Consider the following 23,375-nt stretch of genomic DNA (forward strand, 5'->3'; position numbering starts at 1 on the left):
GCCGGGCATGGCGGTACACGCCTTTAATCCCAGCAGCAGGCAGACCTCTGTGAGTTCAAGGCCAGCCTGGTTTACATAGTGAGTTCCAGGCCAGCTGGGGCTACAAGGAGACCCTGTCTCAAAAAGACCAAAAAAAAAAAAAAAATTCAACTCCTATGGTAGACATGAGGGTTAAGCACTGAGAAAAATCTGGGGTGGGGAAGAGAAAGAAACCGAGTGGAACTAAAGACAAGACTTGGGGCCTCGGGAGATGACTCAGTCATAGGAAGGTTTGCCTTGCAAGCATGAGGACCTGAGCTTGATTCCTAGACTCATGTTCCACAGAAGTCAGGGATCTTTCATTGCTCATTAGTGACGCTCCCTCATGCATCAAAGGGCCAGGAAAGCAAAAGGTCACAGATGTCCAAAACGTAGAGAATAAGAGTCTGCAGAGTGCGGGTCCTTGACAGGACTCCTACATGAAAATCCACCCATCCAGGGCTCAGGGACCATTGCAGAAGAGGGGATGGAAAGATTGCAAGAGCCAGGGAGGAGGTGCATGACCATATGGAAATAGAGTCCTACAGGTGCCTGGGACGCTTCTCATATGAACCTACAGCAAAGGTGTCAGCATGCACAAGACCCATGCAAACTTAAGCAGACAAAAACCCAGCAGAGAACTGTGGAAATGGACAGCAGGCCCCAATCTTAGTCGAAGATGTATTGGCAGCTGATCACTGCTGGGTGAGGAAGAGCTGATCTTCTTAAAGGGAGGGACTCTAGATAGACTGACTAGACCTCAGTGGATGAACTTGTACTGAAGGACGTCTGGGGACACTAACTTTACATGATAGGCCTTAACGCAAATGACAGAATTCAAGCAGGGGACTATAGAGGGGGCCGATGGGGATGGGGTATAAAGATGGTTAAGATGTTCTGTATGAAATACACAAAAATTCAATGAAAATTTAAAAAATAAATAAAAATAAGCTATTATTCAGTTTAACTTAAACATATAGGTTAGAGACAACTTTGTAATAGAAACTGATGTGTGACAATAAATTTTTATTCATTTTGTTATATTTGAAAAAAAAGAAGTCAGGGGGCTGGAGACCTGGCTCAGCAGGTAAGAGCACTGACTGCTCTTGCAGAGGACCAAGGTTCGATTCCTAGCACCCACATAGGGGCTAACATTCATAAGTAACTCCAGTTCCAGGGGATCTGAAGCCCTCTTCAGACCTATGAGGTGTTGCATGACATGAGTGCACTTACACATATGTAGGCAATACACTCATACACATAAAATGGAAATAATAAAACATTTTTAAAAAAGGAAGCCAGGTGTGGTGGTACATGTTTGCAATCTCAGCATCGAGATGAAGGCAAGCAAACGGGGTTTCCTGCCCAGCCAGCCTAGTCTACTTGGTGAGTTCCAGACTAGTGAGAGACCCTGTGTCCAAAAAAAAAAAATACCTGAGGTAGTCCTCTGCATGTATGAACACACATGTGCATGCACACCTGCACACACACACTACACATACACACAGAGGCTTGGATTGGGAAAAGAGAAGGAAGGGCGGTGGGGAACTGAGGGCAGGAGAACCACAGGAAGTGGGCTGAACCAGCTATGCAGTTTCATTGCAAAGAGACTTTCTTGGCTGAGCAGATTTCTAATCAGTCTCCAGTTAAAAACTGGAAAATTCTATCTGAAAAGGTCATTGTGGGAAGGGACTGAATTTCTTTACCATGTTCCCATGCCTTTGACAATGCTTCACACTGAGTAGGAATTCAACAAATAACAGTCAAGACCCACTGGTGCATTTAACATAGATCTGTGACTCCCCAAGTGTCTTCCCTGGACCTGCATTTCTGACTTCACTTGGGAGCCTGCAGGACAGGAAAACTCATATCCTATTCCAGATGTACCAAACCGGAGCTCTAGAGTTAGGGCCTAGTGGTCTGTTTTAACAAGCCTTCCACATGATTCTTAGGCAGACCAAGATTTCAGAATCAATGATGTGCATGGAAACCTGATGATGGTAATTTCCCCACTGTCTCCAGAATGTAAGACATTATTTTTCTCCCTTGCCAGCTTCATCTAAAACAGAAGAGTGGAAATATGCTTTTTACAACACTGCTAAACAAGACCTGAAAGACTGAAGGACTGGTGGTGAGATCTTGCGTATTAAAGAAATTGACTGTCGAATGCAAATAAAATGAAATTCGTTCTGCCCATTCATCAGGATTTACCTCAGCTGTAGAGTGGGGCTAGCTCTGACAGAAATAGGAGACAGGAACCTAGGCCCAGGCAGACGGTAGTGTTCAAAAACCACACGAAATCAAGGGGGATGTCCCCCATGGGCTCCAGCTGCTGCTGCTGTTTGTGGAGGAAGCACGTCACTGGGAGCTTTTTCTGCTTTGAGAGTCATAGCCTTACCCCAGTTCCAGGTTTCCTGCCCTGTTCCCTGCATGTGCTTGAAGATGAACACTCAGTTGTCTGCTCTAGCCGCTTACCCATCATGATGGACTCTCACCCCTCTGGAACTGTAAACCAAATAAACTCTTCCTTCTATAAGTTGCCTTGGTCATGGTGTTTTACCACAGCAATAGAAGAGTAAATAATACAGGGGCCTGGAGAGATGGTTAAATACTTATGTGCATTTGATGATCTTGAAGAGAACCAGAGTTTGGTTCCTAGCACCCATATCAGGCAGCCCACAACCACCTGTAATTCCAGTTCCAGGGTATCTGACGTCCTCTTCTAACCTCCACAGATACTTGCACATGCATGGGCATATACACAGACAGACACATATACACATAAATATTTTTTTAATCTTTAAAAAATTCAAAACCAAATCCAGTGATGGCATACCTACTCAGGATGGATGGTGCATTGGACAGTTTTCCCCTGCCTTCCAAAAGCCCATGAAAATGACGGGAAAAGAGCAACCACAAGAGCCCAGTGGATGAGAGGACAGGTTTAATTAATGTCTGAAAAGGCGGGGTCGGGGGGAGATAGAGATGAAGGATCTTTGAGGAATGATTCAAGGGTGCTTGTGATTCTGTTATATGTGCTCAATGCAGACATTTGTGGACCGGAGCCCACAAGTTAGCAAGGCTCCACTCCTGAAGGAAATAGTCTTTCCAACACAGCAAGTTCCATGTCCACAGGCTCCATATCTGCAGCTTCAAGCCATGGTGGACTGAGACTATTCAGAGAAAAATCCCAGAAAGTTCCATGTAGTGAAACTTGAATTTTCCATGCACGGAGCACTACTCTGAATCCACACATATGAAGGGACATGGCAAACTTCACCTCCTCCTACCACACAGGGCCTCAATCTCTGTTCAGTGCCTTAGTCATCTGTGAGCTTTGTAGTTACCCTAAGAAGGTTCCATCTACAATGAATAAAGACAGGCTTTTCTTTTTTCTTTTTTAAAAAATTGTAAGTGTATGAGTGTATTGCCTGCATGTCCATAAGTGCACCCGTGTTGTGCACTTCCCACAAAGGACAGAAGAGGGCGTCAGATTCCCTGGAACTGGAGTTACAGACAGTTGTTAGTTGTCATGTGGGTGATGGAACCCGGGTCTTCTGCAAGAACAGTCAGTGCTCTTAAATGCTGAGCCATCTCTCCATCTCCCAGAGACAGGCTTTTCTTTTCTTGACATTTTGAATTAATACAGGATAACATCTGCTTGAAAAGCACTGAGACTTTACTGGGTATCAGAAGTATCTATAGATAGAGCCTATAAAAGATGTACATAGGTTGTATGTAACTACTTAACCAGCTTATGAAATTGACTTGAGAGTCCTCAAGGATTCTGGACTTATTCCTTTTGGATGTAATAGCAAAAGAAACATTAGACAACGTGACTTGTAAATCCCTGTTAAACAAACAAGGAAACTGAGGTACAGGGAGGTTAAGAGACTGAGTGTCCCTGTCACATACTAGTTAGTAGCTGCTCTAAGCAAATAAACCAGATTTCTTTCTGACTGTTTTCTATCTTTCCACTGCCTGCCTCAGTTCACTCGGATGTTCGCCCAGGCTGTAATCAAGCCGCCCTGCACCTCAGTCACCTGCTGCAAGAGGCATAGAAAAGAACAGCAAGCTCAGGTTCAGGACACCCCCGAGACTCCCGCTCTGAGCCCGCATAACTGTTGATCATCCAGCTTGTGGGGAAAAGGAAAGCCTGTGGTATGTTGGGGTGGTGCGCTGGTTAGTTTAGCTGTCAACTGACACAATCACCTGGAAGAGTGTCTTGATGAGGAATCATCTGCAGCCTATAGGCATGACTGTGGGGGTTAGCTTAATTGTTAATTGATGTGGAAAGAACCAGCCCATGGTGGGTGTCTCCATTTCCTATAAACCCTTTCTCTTCTAAGTTGTTTTTTCTCAAGGTGGTTGTCACGTAAGAAACTGAGACTAGGACAGGCAGGGTAGGGCTGAAGGGGTAGAGCTGTTGCCTTTCATTTTCAAGGGTTTTTTCTTTCATTTAAAAATGAAATGTTAAATGAACAATTAATTTTTTGACAGTAGCTACATCATCAGCCTGAAAGCACCCAAGAAAGGAGTCTTAATTGAGTAGTTGTCTTTATTATTTTGTTCAGTGGGCATGTCTGTGAGGGATTGTCGTGATTGATAATTGCTCTATGAGGGCCCAGCCCACTGTCGGTGGTGCCGTTCCCTGGCAGGTAGCCTGGGCTGTGTCAGAAGGTTAAGTAAGCATGGGTCTGAAAGCCAACCAGAAAGTGTGCCAGCCAGCAAGCAGTTCCCCTGGGGTTCTTTCTCTCAGCTTCCTACCTTGATTTCCTGCCCTGACTTCCTTCAGTAATGGATTATGGCCTGGAAGTGTCAGCCAAATAAGCCCTTTGCTCCCTAAGTTGCTTTGAGTTGGAGTGTTTTATCACAGCAGCAGAATGAAGCTAGAACATCTTGAAACCAAGGAGACACACATATATTTTACATCCATGTACATACACACATGTAATCACACTGAAAGGAGAGGACCAGTCTTACAATAGGTCATGAGGAGACTGACACTGTACCTGCTGGAATATCTAGAGTGATTTCCCTTCTGTTTACTTAGCTAATCTTCTTCTCATAACAAATTTTCATTTGCTATCTCACAGGAGTTTTAATTTCCATCTTTCATGCAGATTTTAAATCTCCATACTTAGGGATTTTTCCAAAAATGATTTATCTTTTACTTGAGCACTGCTGGTGGGAGCAAATGTGTTGTTTGCCATTGTGATATATTGATTCTGCCTAGTAGCATTACAGAAAAAAAGGTACACACCTTACTGATATTAAAAAATAAAGCTTAATGGTGTTTGATTATTCTGAGAGTCATCTAGAGCACAACCTTGCTACCAGAACACCGTGCCATTACCTATTGCTACATGTGACTGACAGGAAGACCAACATACGGGTCTCCATTGGTGGAGCCACTTGGCACCTGGACGGTTCAGGAGCCCTTGGGGAAGGGAGACAAGAAACACAACGTTCACCCATACAGCGTACCATGCATTAATGTGTTGATGGACGAATGTCTCCACTTCCTTCAATGCTGTGAGATCCGAAGTTTGAGAAGCATCATTAAAGAAAATGCATCTCCTGGGAGAGGAGGGTTTGAATGTGGGTGGCCATTTCTCCTTTTGGGGGCTGATCCATCATTATGAAACACATTGTAGCGTGTCCCTTCCACTTGATAATTTTTCTCTGTGGCCCTGATGAACTGGAGACTGTTTTGCCAATTCTGGTTGATTTTTCTTCTTCTCCATATCTGGTACTGTACATGTCCTTCCTTGGAATTACCCATAATCTCTCTTATTTGTACTTTCCCACTGAAACAGAAAGCAAAAGGTACCTAAAGATAATTTGTGGGCTGTGTGTATCAAGAGAAGACATAGAGGGGGTGGCTGGAGAGATAGCTCAGGGGTTAACAGCACTGACTGCTCTTGCAGAGGACCGAATTTCAGTCCCCAGTACCCACATGGCCGCTGACAACCATCCATAACTCCAGTTCCAGGGATCTGATGCCCTCTTCTGGCCTCCACAGGCATTTCACACACATGGTACAGTTACATATATTCAGGCAAAACACTCATACACATAAAAATAAAAATGAATAAAAATTTCTAAAAAGAGGAAATAAAATATTTACATGTAATTATGCCCTGTCATTTATAAAATCAATAAGAAATCAAAGGCAGATTATTTAATTAACACTCTGCATTTTAACTACTTTTTTATACACTATGTTAACTTTTATATGCTATGTTAACTTTTATATACTATGTTACTTTTATGACTTGTTAATTAGGAGCTAGGGATGAAACAATCTCAGATTTGCTTTGTGTCACCTCTTTCAAGGTGCTCAGCCTGGCTAAGGCAAGCCTCTTCAAAGCCACTCTTCTGTCTTAGTACATCACCCCTGGCATTCTGTAAAAGCCCACAGACTGGCGACACAGGCTGTTCACACCCATCCTGACTTCTCTCTTTCCCCAAGTGTGGTAGCTTCCAAAACATCTTGGTTCCCATTAGTGAAGAAAAAGGAGAGTGACTCCAACTTGAGCCTTAGGGATCCACCAAGAGCTGGGTGGGGTGGAGGGCAATGGCAGTACTGCCACTCTGAACCCATGTTCTGTATGGACCACCAGAATTGAAAAATACACGTGCATTTAAAAATCAGATCATGAGTTTACCTTGAGCTTTGTGCACTGATGTAATGTGCCCCGTGCTTTGTTCGCACCCACAGTATGTAACTTACCACAAATACTCCTGCATTGACAATAACACCACCACCTCAACAGCATTCCATGATCCCATTACCACCACCACCTCCCCAAATATCTTGCTGTGATTCCTGCAGGTTTTATTTATTGCACAACTATTTTGCCTTTCGGGACCTTCATTTTTAATACAGGGATGGTTTCCCAATGCAACGGTGATTGAAAGGACTAAGGGAAATATTCTAAGAGACAATAAACATGAGAATGATTCTTATTACTCCTCTTACTATGAAAGATACCTGTACTTCTCAAGGACTCTGAAGACACGCCTATATTTTCCCATCTCCTTCTAACTGTTCGCAGTACACCTTGCTGTTAAAATGCCCTTTCTCCATGACAGCCGACTGAAACCAGGCTCAGCTTCCCCGCCTGCTCCAAGGAAGGCCACGGCTTCCAGGCAGGATGTTCTGTCTCTGCAATATCTCAATAATTCTCTTTCAAAAAAAAATCACTGGGCTGTGAGCATTTTGTGTATGCACGAAACATATGCTGTGTGTGATTTTATGGTTTATTTTCTGGTTCTTTCTGATCATATTACATTTAGACTGAGTCAAATTATTTTACATTATCTGAGTTCTTGGAAGTGGGTTAGTGGATTGGAGTCACCTCATTTGTGTGTAGGACTAGCTAAGAGAGAAGTTTATTCCAAATCTTACTCATTAGTTCAATAGAAATGGCCCTGAATTCTTCTTCTTTACATAAAGTGGAAACGATACTTGGAAAGCACCACAGTCTGAGACTCAGCTGTGTAATAATAACCAGATTGCTGATGTCAGCAGCTAGGACCCTGCAGTATGTTGAAAGTCTTTGCAACTCCAGCATCTACTTACATTCATAACAATGCTGCTCCTTTGCCCTCCGAGTGACACATCATCTTTGAATTCCACAGACAACTCCCCATTGAACAGGGGCTGAGTCCATTCATGAGTTTGTAGGGGAGCTGTGCCACGCAAGGAGCAGCTGTCAGCCAGCAAATGGGGACTAGCAAAAATCCTCAGGCTTCTTTAGAACCAAGACCTCCAGATGGTTCTCAGACAACAGAGGAAGTCAAAATCTTTGGAACCAGCCACAGTATAAGGGAAAGGGGAATTCTTCACATGTAGCCAGTGAAATAATGGGTAACAGGACTCCATCGAAATGTCCAGACATTTCCAAGAAACGTTCAAGCAATGGCTCACAAGTTTTTAAATGTAGGTACATATGTCTCATTGGGCCCTTGAGATGAATCGTATGAGAGGTACTTTACATTTCTCTGAGTGATTCTGTCCTGGACTCAGCTAGCCGACATGAATATTGTCATCTGTTATGGAAGAGAATAATAACCCCATAAAGAAATTTTCATCCTGAGTTCAGATCCGTCTGCTTCTCTCTCCTCTTTCCACATGCTGTAATGGGACAAGTGATGTTTTCAATCAGGGAGGGATGGGAAAAATTAAGAAGGTTTAGGAAAAGTAGATCCTGACTTTCCAAACCCTGTCTAGGCCAGTTGAGAGTCTAGTGCACTCACCCTGCCTGGATATTTCCATAACCGGCGGAAGCCAGGCTGGGACAGATGAAAATGATTGGCCTTGTGACCCTTTCCCAGGGAGATCCTAAAGTTGAAGGTACGTGGAGGGTTTCAGCTGTTAGCATTCTGCCTTTCTCTGGGTAAGAAGTCATGCTGAATGAATTTGTGATTCACTTCATAAACACTTAGGGAAAATGATTCCTTCCTTCCCTGGGCCCTGTTTTTAAATCTGGTCTACACCACCCTTCAAAACATGAAAGAAGAAAAGAAGGCCTTAAGAAACCAAATGACTGTTTTGCTCAACCTGGGTGAAGAATGTCTTCATTCTGTATGCATTATGGAAGAGTCTGCCCGGGTCGGGTGTGCACTACATGAGGTAGGTGTCGGCCCTACCTGCCAGGGGGTGTTTACAGAGAGAATGACCACATTTCAAGTGGTTTGAAAAAGTGCAATAATGTCTAGAAATGGAAGGTTATTTTAGCCTGCCTCTGTCTGGTGAGCCTGTTGGACTTCCTGATATGACTTGACCACTTTCCTAAGAACATTATTGTACAGTTAATAACATACACTGATCTCCCAAGAAGACTTCCTCACTTTGGATTTGTGTCCTTTCTCTTTGGAAAATTGTTATCTAAAACCATATAGTGGTTCTGGAGAGATGACCCAGTCAGAAAAGAGCTGGGACCTGAATTTGACCCACAAAACCAATATTTTTTTAAAAGCCAGGCATGGTGGTGCATGTTTATAATCCCAGTACAAGGGGGACAGGGGGGCAGATCCCCGAGGCTCACTGGCCGGTCAGATTAACCTACTTGAGCTCCAGACCAGTCAGAGTCCCTGCCTGAAAAGAAATAATGAATCATATCTGAGGAATGGCATAAGAAATTGTTCTCTGGTCTCTACATGCATGTACAAACATAAGAATGCATACCCACACAAACACACGCACACATATAGGAACACACACATGCACACACATACATTCACACACAAAAAAACTATAAAGTGTAATCATTGTATATGATTTGAAAAACAAGACAGAAATCATCCGTTCTGGTTACCCTGAAACTGAGCAGTTTGCTTGGCCCAGTCTGCTGAGTTAGTTCCTGAGCTTACACAGTCTTTAGCCAATTTGATCTTGATGCTCTTCAAGTAAAATATCCAGATGGCTCAAGTAACCGGTTTCATCTGCAATTATCCAATTGTTTGCACAGAAAGGCCGAGCACTGAGCAGCTCCTATAGCTCATAAGTTGTTGTATTTCACTGATTCTTAACAGAAAATTAATTTCTTAGAACATATTCATTTTATGAATAACAAGCCAGACAATAAGCTGAAGTTTCTCAACACTCTATGTAGCACAGATCATTCTGTTGGCAGAACATACGTGTAAGGTGTAGAAAGGTTCAAGGTCAGGCTGGCCTCAAGGTATCACTGCACCATGTACTGACGTAGTCGTGCACATCGTTAATCCTAAGGTAGGCCCACTGCTCAAGAAACACACATAGGAACACACACATGCACACACATATATTCATACACAAAAACCATAAGGTGTAATCATTATGTATGATTTAAAAGAAAAGACAGAAAGCATAGATTCTAGTTATCCTGAAACGGAGCAGTTTTAAGAAAACTATGGCCTTGCCAGATGGACAGTGTTTCTCTATAGGGTGTAACCCCTGAGCTTTCTGCTAGAAACCCAACATTCACGACATGTACTTCTTTCTCTTGGCAAATGGGGAGACAATAATCAGAATGCTATACAATCATTAGGTAGAGAATAACTGCGGATGATGCCTGCAGTAAGATGTTGTGGGCAGGCCCTTCTGTGAGGGGAATTTTGCCGGCTTATTTCACAGCTGCAAGGACTCGTGCCGACAGACAGTGTGTGCTATCTGTGTCTGTTTACGCTTTACTTAAACAACTTCAGGTCAGTTTTTGTAATTTAGCAACTAAAATATGCTACTTACTGCCATTTAGGTTGGTTTTGATTCTGAAAGATGTAAAAATCTATCTCTTTAGACCTACTTGCACTTTGGACATTGCTTGACTTTATTTACTTCTCTATTATTTTTTTATTTATATTTTGTTTTAGGTGTATGTGTTTTGCTTACACACACACACACACACACACACACACACACACACACACACCCCATGGCATGCAATGTTCACAGAGGCCAGAAGAGGGTGTCAGATCCCCTGGAACTGGGGTTACAGATGGTTTTTAACAGCTATGTGGATGCTGGGAACCAAACCCCAGTCCTCTGCAAAAGCAGGCAATGCTCTTAACTGCTGAGCCATCTCTCCAGCCCCCTCTCTATTATTAAGCACTCTTTCATTTGATTTTCTTCCTTTTTCCCCTATTAACAGCTTTCTATGATTTTCCCACTTACCTCCCTGTCAGCCTAGTTGTTGACTAGAATAATCCTCCATGGTTCTACTTTGGGGGGGGGGGCGGTGCTGGGGACTGTACCCAGGTCCCCACACATGCTACATGAACTCTTCCGCTGAACTGTACCCCTAGCCTCTTCTTGCACAAAGCAAATAGTAATTGTACTGATAACAACAGCAACATGAGTTGCTGGAATAGACTTAGCTTGTCTTCCTAGCATCCACTCCTGGGTCTAATAGCTCGGACTCCACATCCATTTGGAGACTCACCACTCCCTTACTCTTCATTTACAATGGATTCAGGGGTCAGGACTGGCCAACTAGGGCATTCCACTCTGTAGCCACAGTGACTAACTCAGAGCTGGAAGTGTGATCCAGCCAGACCAATGAAACCCCATTCCAGGGTTCTCAGGAAGCTCTTAGGATCACTTTTCCCAGTCATTGCTCAGCTGGGAGGATGTCTCAGCACCTTGTCATCCTGCAGAGACTGTCAGCTCGGTGATGAAATCTGTCAGAGAACTATGGAGCCAGATGATGTAGAGAGAATCAGGGAGGACCTTGGAAGAGCCCCTAGATCCAGATGCTCCTGAATCCAGCCCATCCAGCTAAATGACCTTGGCTTCGGTCATTTGCAACCAAGAGAGTCTTCACCTGCACAACAGTAGCTGTGGCGGTGATCTTCATCAAGGGCTGCTTACATGCCAGGCACCAATGTAAGTCTTTGTACGGACACCACCTTGCTTGTTCCACACCACAGTCCTTCATTTGTTCCTGTGGTATAATGAAGAAAGAGAAAGGGACTAAGAACACTCACGCCACATCGCTGGCAGGGAGAGCCTAAGTGTCTGAGCAGGTGCATTCATAAGGTTAAATTTAGCAGCTGACCTTGAGACATCAACTCAGAGAAATGTCCCCCACCCTGTGTGTGGTGGTTTGAATGAGAAATGTCCCCCATAGACTCAAGTATTTCAACACTTGGTCCCCTGTTGATGGTGCTGTTTGGAGAGGTCATTGAATCTTTAGGACACACAGACCGGCTGGAGGAAGTGCATTGCTGGGGGCGGGCTTTAAGAGTCTATAGCCGTACCTCCCTTCTAGTTTACTCTCTCTGCTTCCTGTGTGTGGTTGGGATGTGAACTGTCTACTTTCTGTCCTTGGTGGTGACTGCTGTGCCTTTCTACCACGATGCACGCTCCCTCTAGAGCCATAAGCCAAAATACACTCTTTCTTCCCTGTTACTTAGGTCATAGTATTTTATCACAGCAACCAAAAGTAACCAATACACTCTCTATCTATCTCTGTGTTCTGAATTTGATCATCCCCAGGCAAAGAACATTCAGAATGAAATCTGTACTGAACATGTACCATGTTGCATCCGAACTTTCTTCTTGTCACGATCCCCTGCACAACACGGTATAAAAGCTGTTCACAGAACATTTGCATTGTATTTGGTGCTAGTACTCTAGAAATAAAATAAGATAGATGGAAGGATGCGTGGAGGTTGTGTGCAAATACCATCCTGCCGTCCACGAAGGACGTGAGTACCTGTGGATTTTGATATCTGCATAGAGTGGTAGAACCAGTTCCCCCACGGACACCAAGGGATGGTTCTGTTCAGACAGGAGGGCTGATTTTTAGCTTCTCATGGGGGCAGCAGCTTAGGGATCTTGAAGATTTACTGTCCTTATCAATCTGGTCTGACAGAGATGACTGTAGATACAATTAAAAAATCAAAGGCAGACAGAGTTTTGCTGTCTCAACATAGACACAGTTAGATCCTCAGGGAATCCACAGGGTACGAGCCTGAACAGTCCCAAGGCTTCTTTGAGAAGACAACGTGAACACCAGGCTGTGTATATTTTGGCCTCTTAACACGCAGGAATAACGAAGGTACCGTCTGAAAAAGTTCTTGAGCCCCAGCGGGTTAACAGGCTGACTGAAGCATAAGGTAGAGATTCGCCAGTGTTTGTGGCTTGTAGCTGATTTGTCACGGTCTGGCCCAGGGTGAGGTGAGGTCATTGCGGTGGAGGTAAAAAATGATCCCAGCATGTCCGCTGTGCCAGGCCTGGGCCTGCTTGTCTGCAGATCGATTCCTTGCCCTCCTGCGGCTCTGCTCTGCATCTGATGGTGGGGGCGGCTCCTCCCGCAGGCTGCCCTTCCAGGACTCCTGTGACACAGCTGGTACCAATGGCAGGCTCCTGTGAGTGAGTGAGGGGGGTGTGGGTGAGACTCCTCCCCCTGTTCTCTGTGTCAGAGTCATTGTCTGACAACTGAACTGGGGGGTCAGGTCTGCTGCCAGGCTCCAGCTCCAAAGGGCAGGCCCGCCCTCCTGACCCCCCACCCCAAGCCCTTCCTGATGTTGCTAATCTCTGGGTCTTTCGGTGCCTCCGGACTTCGGTCACCCCTGTAGTCAGTTCTGCCTTAAATGGGGGTGGGATTTCCTATTTTTCTGGGTCACCAGAGGGCTAAGAACAACGTGGCCTAGGGAACAGTAACCCTCCATGCGAGTGCCCTCAGAGTTGGTGCTTTAAAGTGGGGAGGCTGGATTAGACTTTTTGCCACCTTAACCTACCCATTCACACCTTCTGTTTGCACAGGACAGCTCAGTGGAATCAAAGACCCATTTTCTCATTCCATAGGCTGGTCATCCAGGCTTCCTATTTACTCCGTTGCAAACTTGCCTAGCTGAGCAGTAGGACTCGTTCCTGAAAACCTCTTCGTGTTCTCTGTCATCATATTAATACTGGGTTTTGTGTGGGCTGGCCAGAGAAATCATGCTTCCCTCTCTCACCGAAGGCAGTGTCTCAGCATGACTTCTTGCAATTGCTTTTTTATTTTATTTAAAAGACAAGTCTGATTTATACGGGAAGCAATGGTGGTGGTTAATGGACTTCACATACTAATGCACTTATGTACAGCAAACATTGGGGATGTTCTCATCAGAGTGAAGGTGATTTTGTATTCTCACACCACCGTGTAGGGGATGTTCTTATTAGAGTGTTGAATATCCTTCTGTGGTTAATGGACTTCACATACTAATGCACTTGTGTACAGCAAACATTGGGGATGTTCTCATCAGAGTGAAGGTGATTTTGTGTTCTCACACCACCGTGTAGGGGATGTTCTTATTAGAGTGTTGAATATCCTTCCACGGTACGTCAATCTTTGAAACCACTGCCTCACAGTAAAGCCAACCCCAGTTCTTGTCTGCTCTTGAGAAGCAGGAAACTCCTCTTTATCCTCAGCCTCACAATCTGCCCCCCTTGTCTTCTAGAACCCCGTGTTTCCTATCCAAATCTTTCTCAGTGGTTTGTTTGAACAACACTTGCCAAAAGGTTCTACAGTGGCAAATGGGGCCATGGATGCAGCTGCCCAGAGCATATGATGCCGATGGAGCTGCTCTGGTGAAGTTTTGCCGACTGGAGTTTTGCACAGTTGAAGCTGGCCAGAGTGGGAGAAACATGGGAGTAGCCACAGGAAGTGGATGTATCCTGGCCAGCTCATCGCTGGCCAACTCTTCAGCATTTTCTTGTCTACAACTAAGACATTTTGCCTCATAAGTTCCTGCTAAAGGCCTCTTGAGACAGTGGGTGTTGCGTGTGTGTGTGTGTGTGTGTGTGTGTGTGTGTTTTAATTTTATTTTTCAACTTTTGCCAAATATGTCAGCCCTGGTCTTTCAGGGATGTGGCCTCTGTTTTTCATACAGCTGCTCCACAACAAACAGATGGGCCTGAAAGCCCAACCCTTTAAGAAATCTTGGCATAGAGCTTCTGTCGGAATGGGGATTTTGTTAAGACCCTGAGGAGGCAGGCCTGATAAACTGCCCCCTTCCTGTGGCCTGAGTAAGAATGAAATAAAGAGTGGGTGAATTAGTTACTTTCCTTATTGCTGTGAGAAAATACCCGATGCAAGCAACTTAAGGGAGGAAGGGTGAGAATACGTCCATCATGATGGGTGAGACCTGGTGGCAGGGACGCGAGGCAGCTGGTTCCAGCGTGACAGCAGTCAGAAGCTGCGGGATGAACGCTGGTGCTCAGCTGGCTTTCCGCCTGTTGTCACTGTGGTCCCCCAGCTGCAGCACGTTCAGAGTGGGTCTTCCCTCCTCAGTTAACTCTTCCTGAGCTGCCCTCATGGATACACCCAGAAGTGTATCTCCTAGATGATTCTGAAACCTGTCAACCTGAAGAGATCGACCAGCACAAAGGGTGCTCTTTGGATCGGGCATCCAAGCAGACTGCTGTGATTTGAACTCAGTCCCCAGAGTTGTGGGTTGGAAATTTACTCCACGGTGTGCAGTGTTGAGAGGCAGAACCTCTGAGGGTCATTTAGGTCATGGGGTTGCTGAAGTCGTGAATGGACCAAGGCTGTTATTAAGGTAGTTATTATGAGTGGAGGGAATTCAGAACCTCTTACCATGAGACTCCTTCCACAAAGTTATGACACAGCAAGAAAGCCTTGAGCTGATGCAGCCCCTTATCTTGTCTTCCCAGCCTCCAGAACTGCGAGCCCAATAAACTTGCATTGTTCATAACTTACCTAGCCTGTGGTCTTCTGTTATGGAACAGAAAATGGACGAAGAGAAAGACTAAAGTAAGCTCCTTCTGTCTCTTCCTTAGTTCCTGGCACTGGTTTCTGTTTCATTTCAGACTAGATCCTCTGCAGGGCCACTCCATCTGGCCGAACAGGTTGCTTACCCCTCAACTCCAGGAGACAACTTTCTCATTAGATCTGAAGTTGCATACTGTGCAATGCACCCAACAGTACCCAGTGGTCTTTCTGGAGAGTTAGCCTTTCTGGGTTTCCCTTGCTATGTGCAGATGTAGAGGACACGCTCTCTTTTAGTTGTCCCTCTCTTCCTGTGAGAACGTTCACATGCTTTAAGAAGGGATGCTCTCTATTTCAGAAGGCTTTTATGAGAATGAATGAACTGACAAGAAAGGGATTTATAGCACTATGAGGGAAAAGTCTTCCATAAAGACAATGCAGTATTATTTTAAAGTTGGCACAAATAAAATTATTCTCTGGAAATGAAAAATGTACCCATGTGCACTAAAATACTGACTTCTTCCATCTGCCTGGATGACCGTGGGTATCAGCAGGAGTTAATGTGCTCTGGGGTCTCCAAGAAACGAAGCTGGCTTCAAATCAAGCATAGTTTGGAAAATTATGGATTATAAGTGGCCTTAGAATGCTCATGACTTCTTACTGTGCAGTTCAGGAGTGGAGAAGCGCAGCACTTGTTATTCCTAGAGCCAGCCTGATCAGGAAAGAGGCAGCCTGATCAGGAAAGGCAAGACGTTCTGGGGGAGCTGCTGCAGGTTGCAGAAGATGATGTTCAAGGAGAGAAGAACAGATGGTGGAGTGGCTCAAAGAGAGATGTGTTGGGGATGAGGGCGGAGAGAGGCATCGTTTTGTTTTGTTTTCTTGGTAGGACTCATTAGATGGATTGGCCCCAAAGGGAAGGCTGAGAGTTTAGAGGCAAACAAGGGGAATGTGAGAGATCACACAGGCAAAGAAAACGTTTGGGATGTCAAAGGCATAGTGAGCAGTTAATGAAGACAGAGCCTGTGCGTGGAGGGGGTGAGACTCAGTGGGTTGGTGGAATGGAATCATGACACCACAGACCACAGGGAGCTGTGAAAGCAGGGCCTGGTACTCAGACGCTGGAATGCAAGCTGTCCATGGCCTCCGAGCACGCATGTGTGTAATAAGCTGTTCCCTCACCCCAGCCACAACCTCGGAGGATCTGAAAACCGTGTTGTTCTTTTCCTTTCTTCGCAGTCTGATGTTTCTCTCGATAGATAATTTCCGCAGGGACACACACTGCTTCGTCAAATAATTGTCCTTTCCTTAAAGTGTATTCAGACTGGAATTTGTTTTCCAAGCCGCGTTTGTGTTTCAGCAAAAGAAACAAACAGACCATCCAAAAATTGACGTTTTCAAGTTAGAAATCAAAGTGGAGGGTTTGTTGCTGATAATTCACGCTGATACCAGAGTTTAGGTTTTGAAAGCTTAAGTCCTGGAACTCCTTTCAAATGCTGTTGGACATTTGGTCAGATCATGGGGAGGGTGTTGACTTCCTGACATGACACCTGACTCGAGGGTGGGACCAGCTCAGCTCCAGCGGTCTGCGCATGTCAGCTTCCTGTCCGTCACAGAGTGGGACAGAAGCACAGTAGCGGGACTTTCCACTTTGAGCTGGAATTCAGCATTTGCTTTTCTCTCACTTCCGCTTCTCCTTGACTCGATCCCATCTCCACGTATCATGTACTTCTAAGCAAATAGCCTATTAAGCCTTTTGCAAAAATTTGAAGAAGCTAAAATTTGCTCCATCTGATGAATTCAGAGAGGGAGGAGGAGGAACAGAAGGATGGAGAAATTCCTGCTGCTGGGCTTGGGGTGTGGCTCAGTGGGGAGTGCTTGCCTGGCGCGTGCAAGGCCCTTTTGATCCCATCTCCACGTATCATGTACTTCTAAGCAAATAGCCTATTAAGTCTTTTGCAAAAATTTGAAGAAGCTAAAATTTGCTCCATCTGATGAATTCAGAGAGGGAGGAGGAGGAACAGAAGGATGGAGAAATTCCTGCTGCTGGGCTTGGGGTGTGGCTCAGTGGGGAGTGCTTGCCTGGCGCGTGCAAGGCCCTGGGATCCGTCCCCAGAACTTAGAAAATGGAAAAAAGGCCTTCACAGAGACCAGAGACTGGGAGATGGGATGGTCTTGCTACACAGATGGAAATGGCCCTTAAAGGCTAGAAGAGACGAAAGACTACTGGGAGATAGAGCAGGGACATTCAGGGAGGTGGGCAGGAGATGGGAAGATGGAGCTTGTGGATGATTTCTGTCCTGCAATGGCTAAGAACTCAGCTGGATATTTTGGGATGGTGACTGACAGGAGTGTATTTGAGAAAATAGATTCCCACTTCTGTGGAGAGATCCCGACTGTGACTTCAAAAGCTGATGGGACTTGGAAGCCAGCAGGACTGGGGATTCAAATCCAGAGTGTGACAACAGGCAGAGAGGGGCTCAAACAATGTCCACACGAGAACAGCTCTGGTGAGGAGAGCTGTGTCCCAGGCTGTGCTTGGAATGGCTTTACACAGCGTCACCTGTGGGACAAGGCCTGTCTTCTCCCTACCCTACCTCATGCCTCCCACAAAACCACTCTCCTCATCTTCCTGATGTCACATCCTGACAGGTCCCAGAAGAGGATAAGTTATATAAGTGTCTGAAGTATTGCAGAACATGAAATAATAAACTGTGTAAATTGTGAGACGTGAGTCATGGCTCTTTTGTTCTGTATCTTTATAGCAACATTTTAAAAATTACATATTTTTCCTGCATGATAGAAATTTAAAACCAAACAAAACCCAGAAAAAAATCCTCTAAGTGGCCTCTCATGAAGGAACCTATTCTATTGCAGATTATGCCTAGGCAACTGCTACTGAAATAGCAGTCAACACTAGAGTCTGTTGTGTGCCAGGCACTCAAAGCCACCTAATTCCGTCTATATTTTTGACACAATGAAACCAAAAATAGGGAGATTAAATGATGTATCCATGGTCACCAGGCACTAATTGCTGGACTCAGGGCTTGAACTTAGGCTTCTCAGTCCACAGCCCACACTTTGACTCACTAAACATAGCATCTCCCTTGAGAACAAAATTCTCAAGATAGTTTTGGTAAACCAAGCCAGGCTGCCACCTGCCCCACACTCCTGTTACAAAAAGAAACTTCCTACTAAAAAACTCTGAGTATTACTAAGTTCTTGTTCTATCTGGCCACATCCTAAGCTTTGCAGGATAAACCTTCAAGCTCCTAGAGCCGAGCAAAGCACTCGCTTCTCAATTAGTAGAGAAAGGCATTAAAATGTAAACTAGGAACGTGGCCAGGGACGCCTGAGACAATTGTGTGAACTGTCAGCTTTTACAAAATGAATTGCTTTATTTATTAACTCAGTACAAAAACCTTATCTACAAGATCAACAAATATTTAATTTAAATTATTCTTGAGCTAAGTGATGGAGCTGCAGTCATTAAAAAAAGACAAAGTCATGCGATTTAGGTGATTACAGATTGATATGATGATTTTGGCAGATGCAGGAAATAATTCGTAAAGATATCAGTATTCATTAAAAGAGGAGAAATAAGTCTTGAGAATAGAAACACAAAGAAGCTCTCATTTGAAAAAAGATTTCTAACAAACCCACTAAAGTCATATATAGTTTTGAAAATTTATAATTACTTATTAACCTATTTTTGTTTGAGACTCCTTATGTAGAACAGGCCATCCTTGGCCATGCTAATGTAGCCCAGGCTGGCCTGGAACTCTCAACATCCTCCTATCTCAGCCTCCTAAGTGTTAGGATTATAGATACACACCACCATGCCAGCAGTTTTGAAATTATATGAACATCCTTATGGTTTGGGCCTTAAATGTCTCTCAAACCTTCATGTGATGAAGGCTTAGTCCCAAACTGGTGACGCCCTTGGGAACTGGTCCAACCTTTAGGACACGTGGGAAGTAGTTCATTCAAGAGACCCTTGAAGGGCACACTGAGAGCCTGGTCTTTCTCTCTCTCTCTCTCTCTCTCTCTCTCTCTCTCTCTCTCTCTCTCCCTCTCCCCCCTTTTACTTTCTAGTCACCACGATGTGAACAACTTGATCCTACCATGAGTTTCTCACCATGTGACCTCACCTCAGCCCCACAGCAGTAGAGCCTAGCAGCCATGTACCGGAACCTCTGAAACTGTGAACTAAAATAAAGCTTTCAGTTGAGCTTTCTCAGATACAGCTGTCACAGTCGTGCAAATCTGACTAACACAGTTTAGGAATAAAAAACGAAGGCAGATGGCCATAGTTTCTATTCAACACTGACTTGGCAGTCTTAAGCAATACAAGAAGTTTTAAGACTGGAAGGGAAGGGAAGAAATGTCATTATTTGTAACCTACTTGATTATTTAATCAAAAAGCGGAAAGAAAACTAGGGGTAGAGGAAAAAGCCTGTAATCCCAGCATTCAGGGGGTAGAAGCAGGAGGAGGTTAGCTCCCAGTCAGCCTCTGCTATATAACAAGACCCCGTATCTCCTCCAATCCCCCCAGTAAAGGCTGAAATCGGGGCTGACGGCTGAAGCTCGGTAGTCCAGTGCTTGCTTAGCTTGACCATCGATACTGCCAAAGAGAAATGAAGGAAAGGGAAAGTCTGAAAGAATCAATGGACAAATTTGTATAAATACTATGAGTTTAGCAAGACAGCTGTATGTAAAACCAACACAGAACATTAATAATAATATTGATACATCAGCAACAGTCGCTTGCTCCCATTTTATAAATATGTAGCCAAGTCAGAGAAATTGTATTTCCCCTTCTAAACAGAAGCATAACTAATGTGGTAATCGTCATACATTTTGGTGTTACCCCTCTATGAATTCTGACAAACTCATCATACAAGAAGCACCACAGTCAAGATATAGGACAGTGAATTCTGACGTTCCCCTTTCCCTACTTCCTGATCCACCCAGATACGAACAAGCAGCCTCATGGTCCTGTAGTCATGGCCAAGCCCCGCCCCCTCTCTGCTGAGGATGGAGCCCAGAGTCTTGTGCACACTTAATATATGGCCTGTCACTGATCTCTTTTTCAATCCACCAGTTCTCTTTTCTCTGGCTTTTCTGAAAAATGTTAACCTAAACATAAGTAGAGTTATACCGTCTGTGGGCTTATTAACTTCGTTCATTAACACGGTGCATTTGAAATTTACCTAAGTTGTAACGTATAATAATGAGCTTTTTTATTGCTTCAATTTATTTGTTCCTTTATAATCTGTTATGTAGATCTCCCAACGTTTAGCAATCCGCCAGTTGACAGACACTTGACTATTTCTGAATTTTGGTGATTATGAGCAAAGCCACATCACTGCATGTGTATAAGACCACATGACTGCATGTGTATAAGTCCAAATGACTGCATGTGTATAAGTCCACATGACTGTGTGTAAGTCCACATGACTGTGTGTGTGTGTGTAAGTCCACATGACTGCACATGTATAAGTTCTTTTGTGAATACATTTTCTCACTTCCGTTGGTAAATGCTTCATAGGAAGTGGATGGGTTGAAGGGTTAAATGTTTTCTGATCTTTCTTAAAATGGTTGAACTCTTGTCCAAGTTAGCCACACCTATCAACATTTCCACTATCCAATGTATGAGAGTGAGTGGATTGTTTTTCTTATTATTGAGTGTAGAATCTTTACATATTTAGGATATAAATTCTTTTGGGATATGTTTTACAAATGTTTTCAGTCTGTGACTCATAATTTCATACTGGTCACAATATCATTTGCAGAGTAGAAACTTTAGGTGTCACTGATATCCAAGTTTCTATTATTTTTTCTCTTGTGAGTTGGGCTTTTGATGTACTTTAAGGAATCATTGTCTAAGATAAGTTATGGATATTTCCTCTTAGGAGTTTATGCCTGGCCCCTGATTAAAACAGCCCCAAACAGCTTTGCTCGTGCTTCAACCTGTTGTTCTGTTTCTGTACCTCATGATGACACAGGTAATCTTCACAGGTTAAGAAATAAAAAGGGGCTGAAGAGACAGCTTAGCAGATAAGAGTTCATGCTGCTCTTCCAGAGGACCTGAGTTCGAATCCCCACACCCATGTCAGGTCAGGTGGCTCAAGACTACCTGTGACTCCATCTCCAGGGGATCCGATGCCTCTGGCCTCTGCAGGTATCCACACCTGTGTGCACATACCCCCCCCCATATACACATGATTAAAAATAGAATAAATTTTTAAAAAAGAAATAAAAAGGGACTCCAGACAGCTGGAAAGCTGTTCATATGAATTCAGAACAACAGTAACGGTATACAGAAGACCCACATAGGCTCGAGCCAGACAAATCCCAGCATAGAAGTGGGGAGATGAATAAAAAGTTCCAACCTGAGCTCAGGAACTATTGGCAACTGATGGCTACCAGGAGAGGGAGAGTTGGTTTTCTTTAAGAGTATGACTCTAGATAGGTTAGCCAGGCTCCAGTACATGTGTGCATACTGAAGGGCATTTGAGGACACTCACTTGACTCAATAGGCCATTAACATATATGACAGAGTACATGAAATCTGGTGGGAGGAGTGGAGCTATTAGAGGGGTGCAGATGGGGAGGAGGTTTAAATATGATAAGGATATATTGTATGAAATTCACAAAAATTCAGTAAAAAGCAGATAAGCCGAGAGAGAGAGAGAGAGAGAGAGAGAGAGAGAGAGAGAGAGAGAGAGAAAGTAAAAAACAGAGAGGCAGAGAGAGAGAGAGAGAGAGAGAGAGAGAGAGAGAGAGAGAGAGAGAGAGAAAGATACACACAGAAAATACGTGATGCTGAAATCCATTTACCCATGGACAAAAAATAATTAAATGTGGTTTAAAAAAGGATGAAATAAAGGACGATCATGCTATGGCAGTGTTATGCCACTGAGAAGTTATCTCCCTCTAACCTTCCCATACATGTTATTTTTACCTCCGCAGCTCAGCAAGGATCTGAGTCTTCGATGGCTACCACGCCTAGGGGCGTTGGCTCAGTGGGAGATGCTCGGCCATATTCAGTTATGCAGCAGACCCCATTCACTGACTGTAAAGAACATTCTGGACTTCTTTCTCTGCTAATAAAAGTGCAATGAGTCCTCTGCTGAGGAGGTGGTTGCTACATCTCAGACAGGGGCCACCACCCAAGGAGCTGGTGGATCCCAGAGAACAGCTGAGTCCCTTGTCCTGGAATCAACTTATTCTTCACGGCAACAGTAATACAAACCTACAAAAGGAGATTTGCAGAGAGCTTGAGGAATTGGACACATGGTAAGGAATCTGATAAACTGGCTAAGTCTCATAAATACAAAGCGGGAGCAAAGAAGAGCTTCCACGTTATTATTACAGGTTGAAAGTTCAGTAAATAAGCGTCCCATGAGTCACGGTCATAATTTGGATTAGAACTCAAAACTCCTCATTCCTAGCCCGATGACAAATCATAGGAATGGAGGACGTCTGCACTGGGGCTGACAAATTCTTCCATGATGCAATCGCCCCAGGAAGTGATCTCCAGCAGGCCACTTCTGTGGTGCTGTTGAACTGTTATCTCCCCCTGTAAAGAAAAGGTGAGTGAATCCTGTCTTCTTCATTTTCACTCCGAGGAAGGAGACGGGGCAAACAGTGTCTTTCCTGTGTGTGGAGGGGGCTGGGCGGAAGAAGGCACACGATCCTTTCAGAAGCATAATATGCCAAGCCCACAAATTAGACAGTGAAAGAGGACCAACTCCTCCATTTTATAAAGAAACTACACTGTAGAAGTCAGAGCTGGGAAGAATGCCTATTAGAAATGCAGTCCCTCCATCTGAAACGATCTTATCCATGAGAGAATATAGCTTCAAAAACGGTTTTGACTTAGGGAGTCAGTTTTCTTTAGATATAAGGGCCCTGAGAAACTACACACGCTCCAGTAGATGGCCCTACACCCATGCACATACTGGCAGCACTAAGTGGATACCATAGGTTTAAAAATATTGTGTTTTTAAAGACAAAACATTAAACTCGGGGCGGGGGGGATAGTGAGGGGAGATAAGGAGACACTGGAGGGGAGGGAATGGGGGGTGGACTTGATCAAAGAACACTACTGCATGCATGAAATTAATAAAAAGAAAAATTCATTGGTGT

General features: G+C 44.3%; 1 long non-coding RNA gene across 4 annotated transcripts in view; it reads left to right on the forward strand.

Moving 5' to 3' along the window:
* Nucleotides 1–12,730: 12,730 nt before the first annotated feature.
* LOC115071075 overlaps nucleotides 12,731–23,375 on the forward strand; it is a 66,077-nt gene continuing 55,432 nt past the window's right edge. For 2 of the 4 annotated variants that reach the window (XR_003850186.1, XR_003850188.1), the window contains exons 1-2: nucleotides 21,271–21,405; nucleotides 22,197–22,819. This is a non-coding gene — a long non-coding RNA (uncharacterized LOC115071075). Of the gene's footprint in view, nucleotides 12,880–21,270; nucleotides 21,406–22,196; nucleotides 22,820–23,375 lie in introns of those variants that run through there. The other 2 variants (XR_003850189.1, XR_003850187.1) reach the window with 2 other exon arrangements.

The sequence above is a fragment of the Nannospalax galili genome, unplaced genomic scaffold, assembly GCF_000622305.1.
Source record: "Nannospalax galili isolate Female #2095 unplaced genomic scaffold, S.galili_v1.0 scaffold178, whole genome shotgun sequence".
Classification (NCBI taxonomy): Eukaryota; Metazoa; Chordata; class Mammalia; order Rodentia; family Spalacidae; genus Nannospalax; species Nannospalax galili.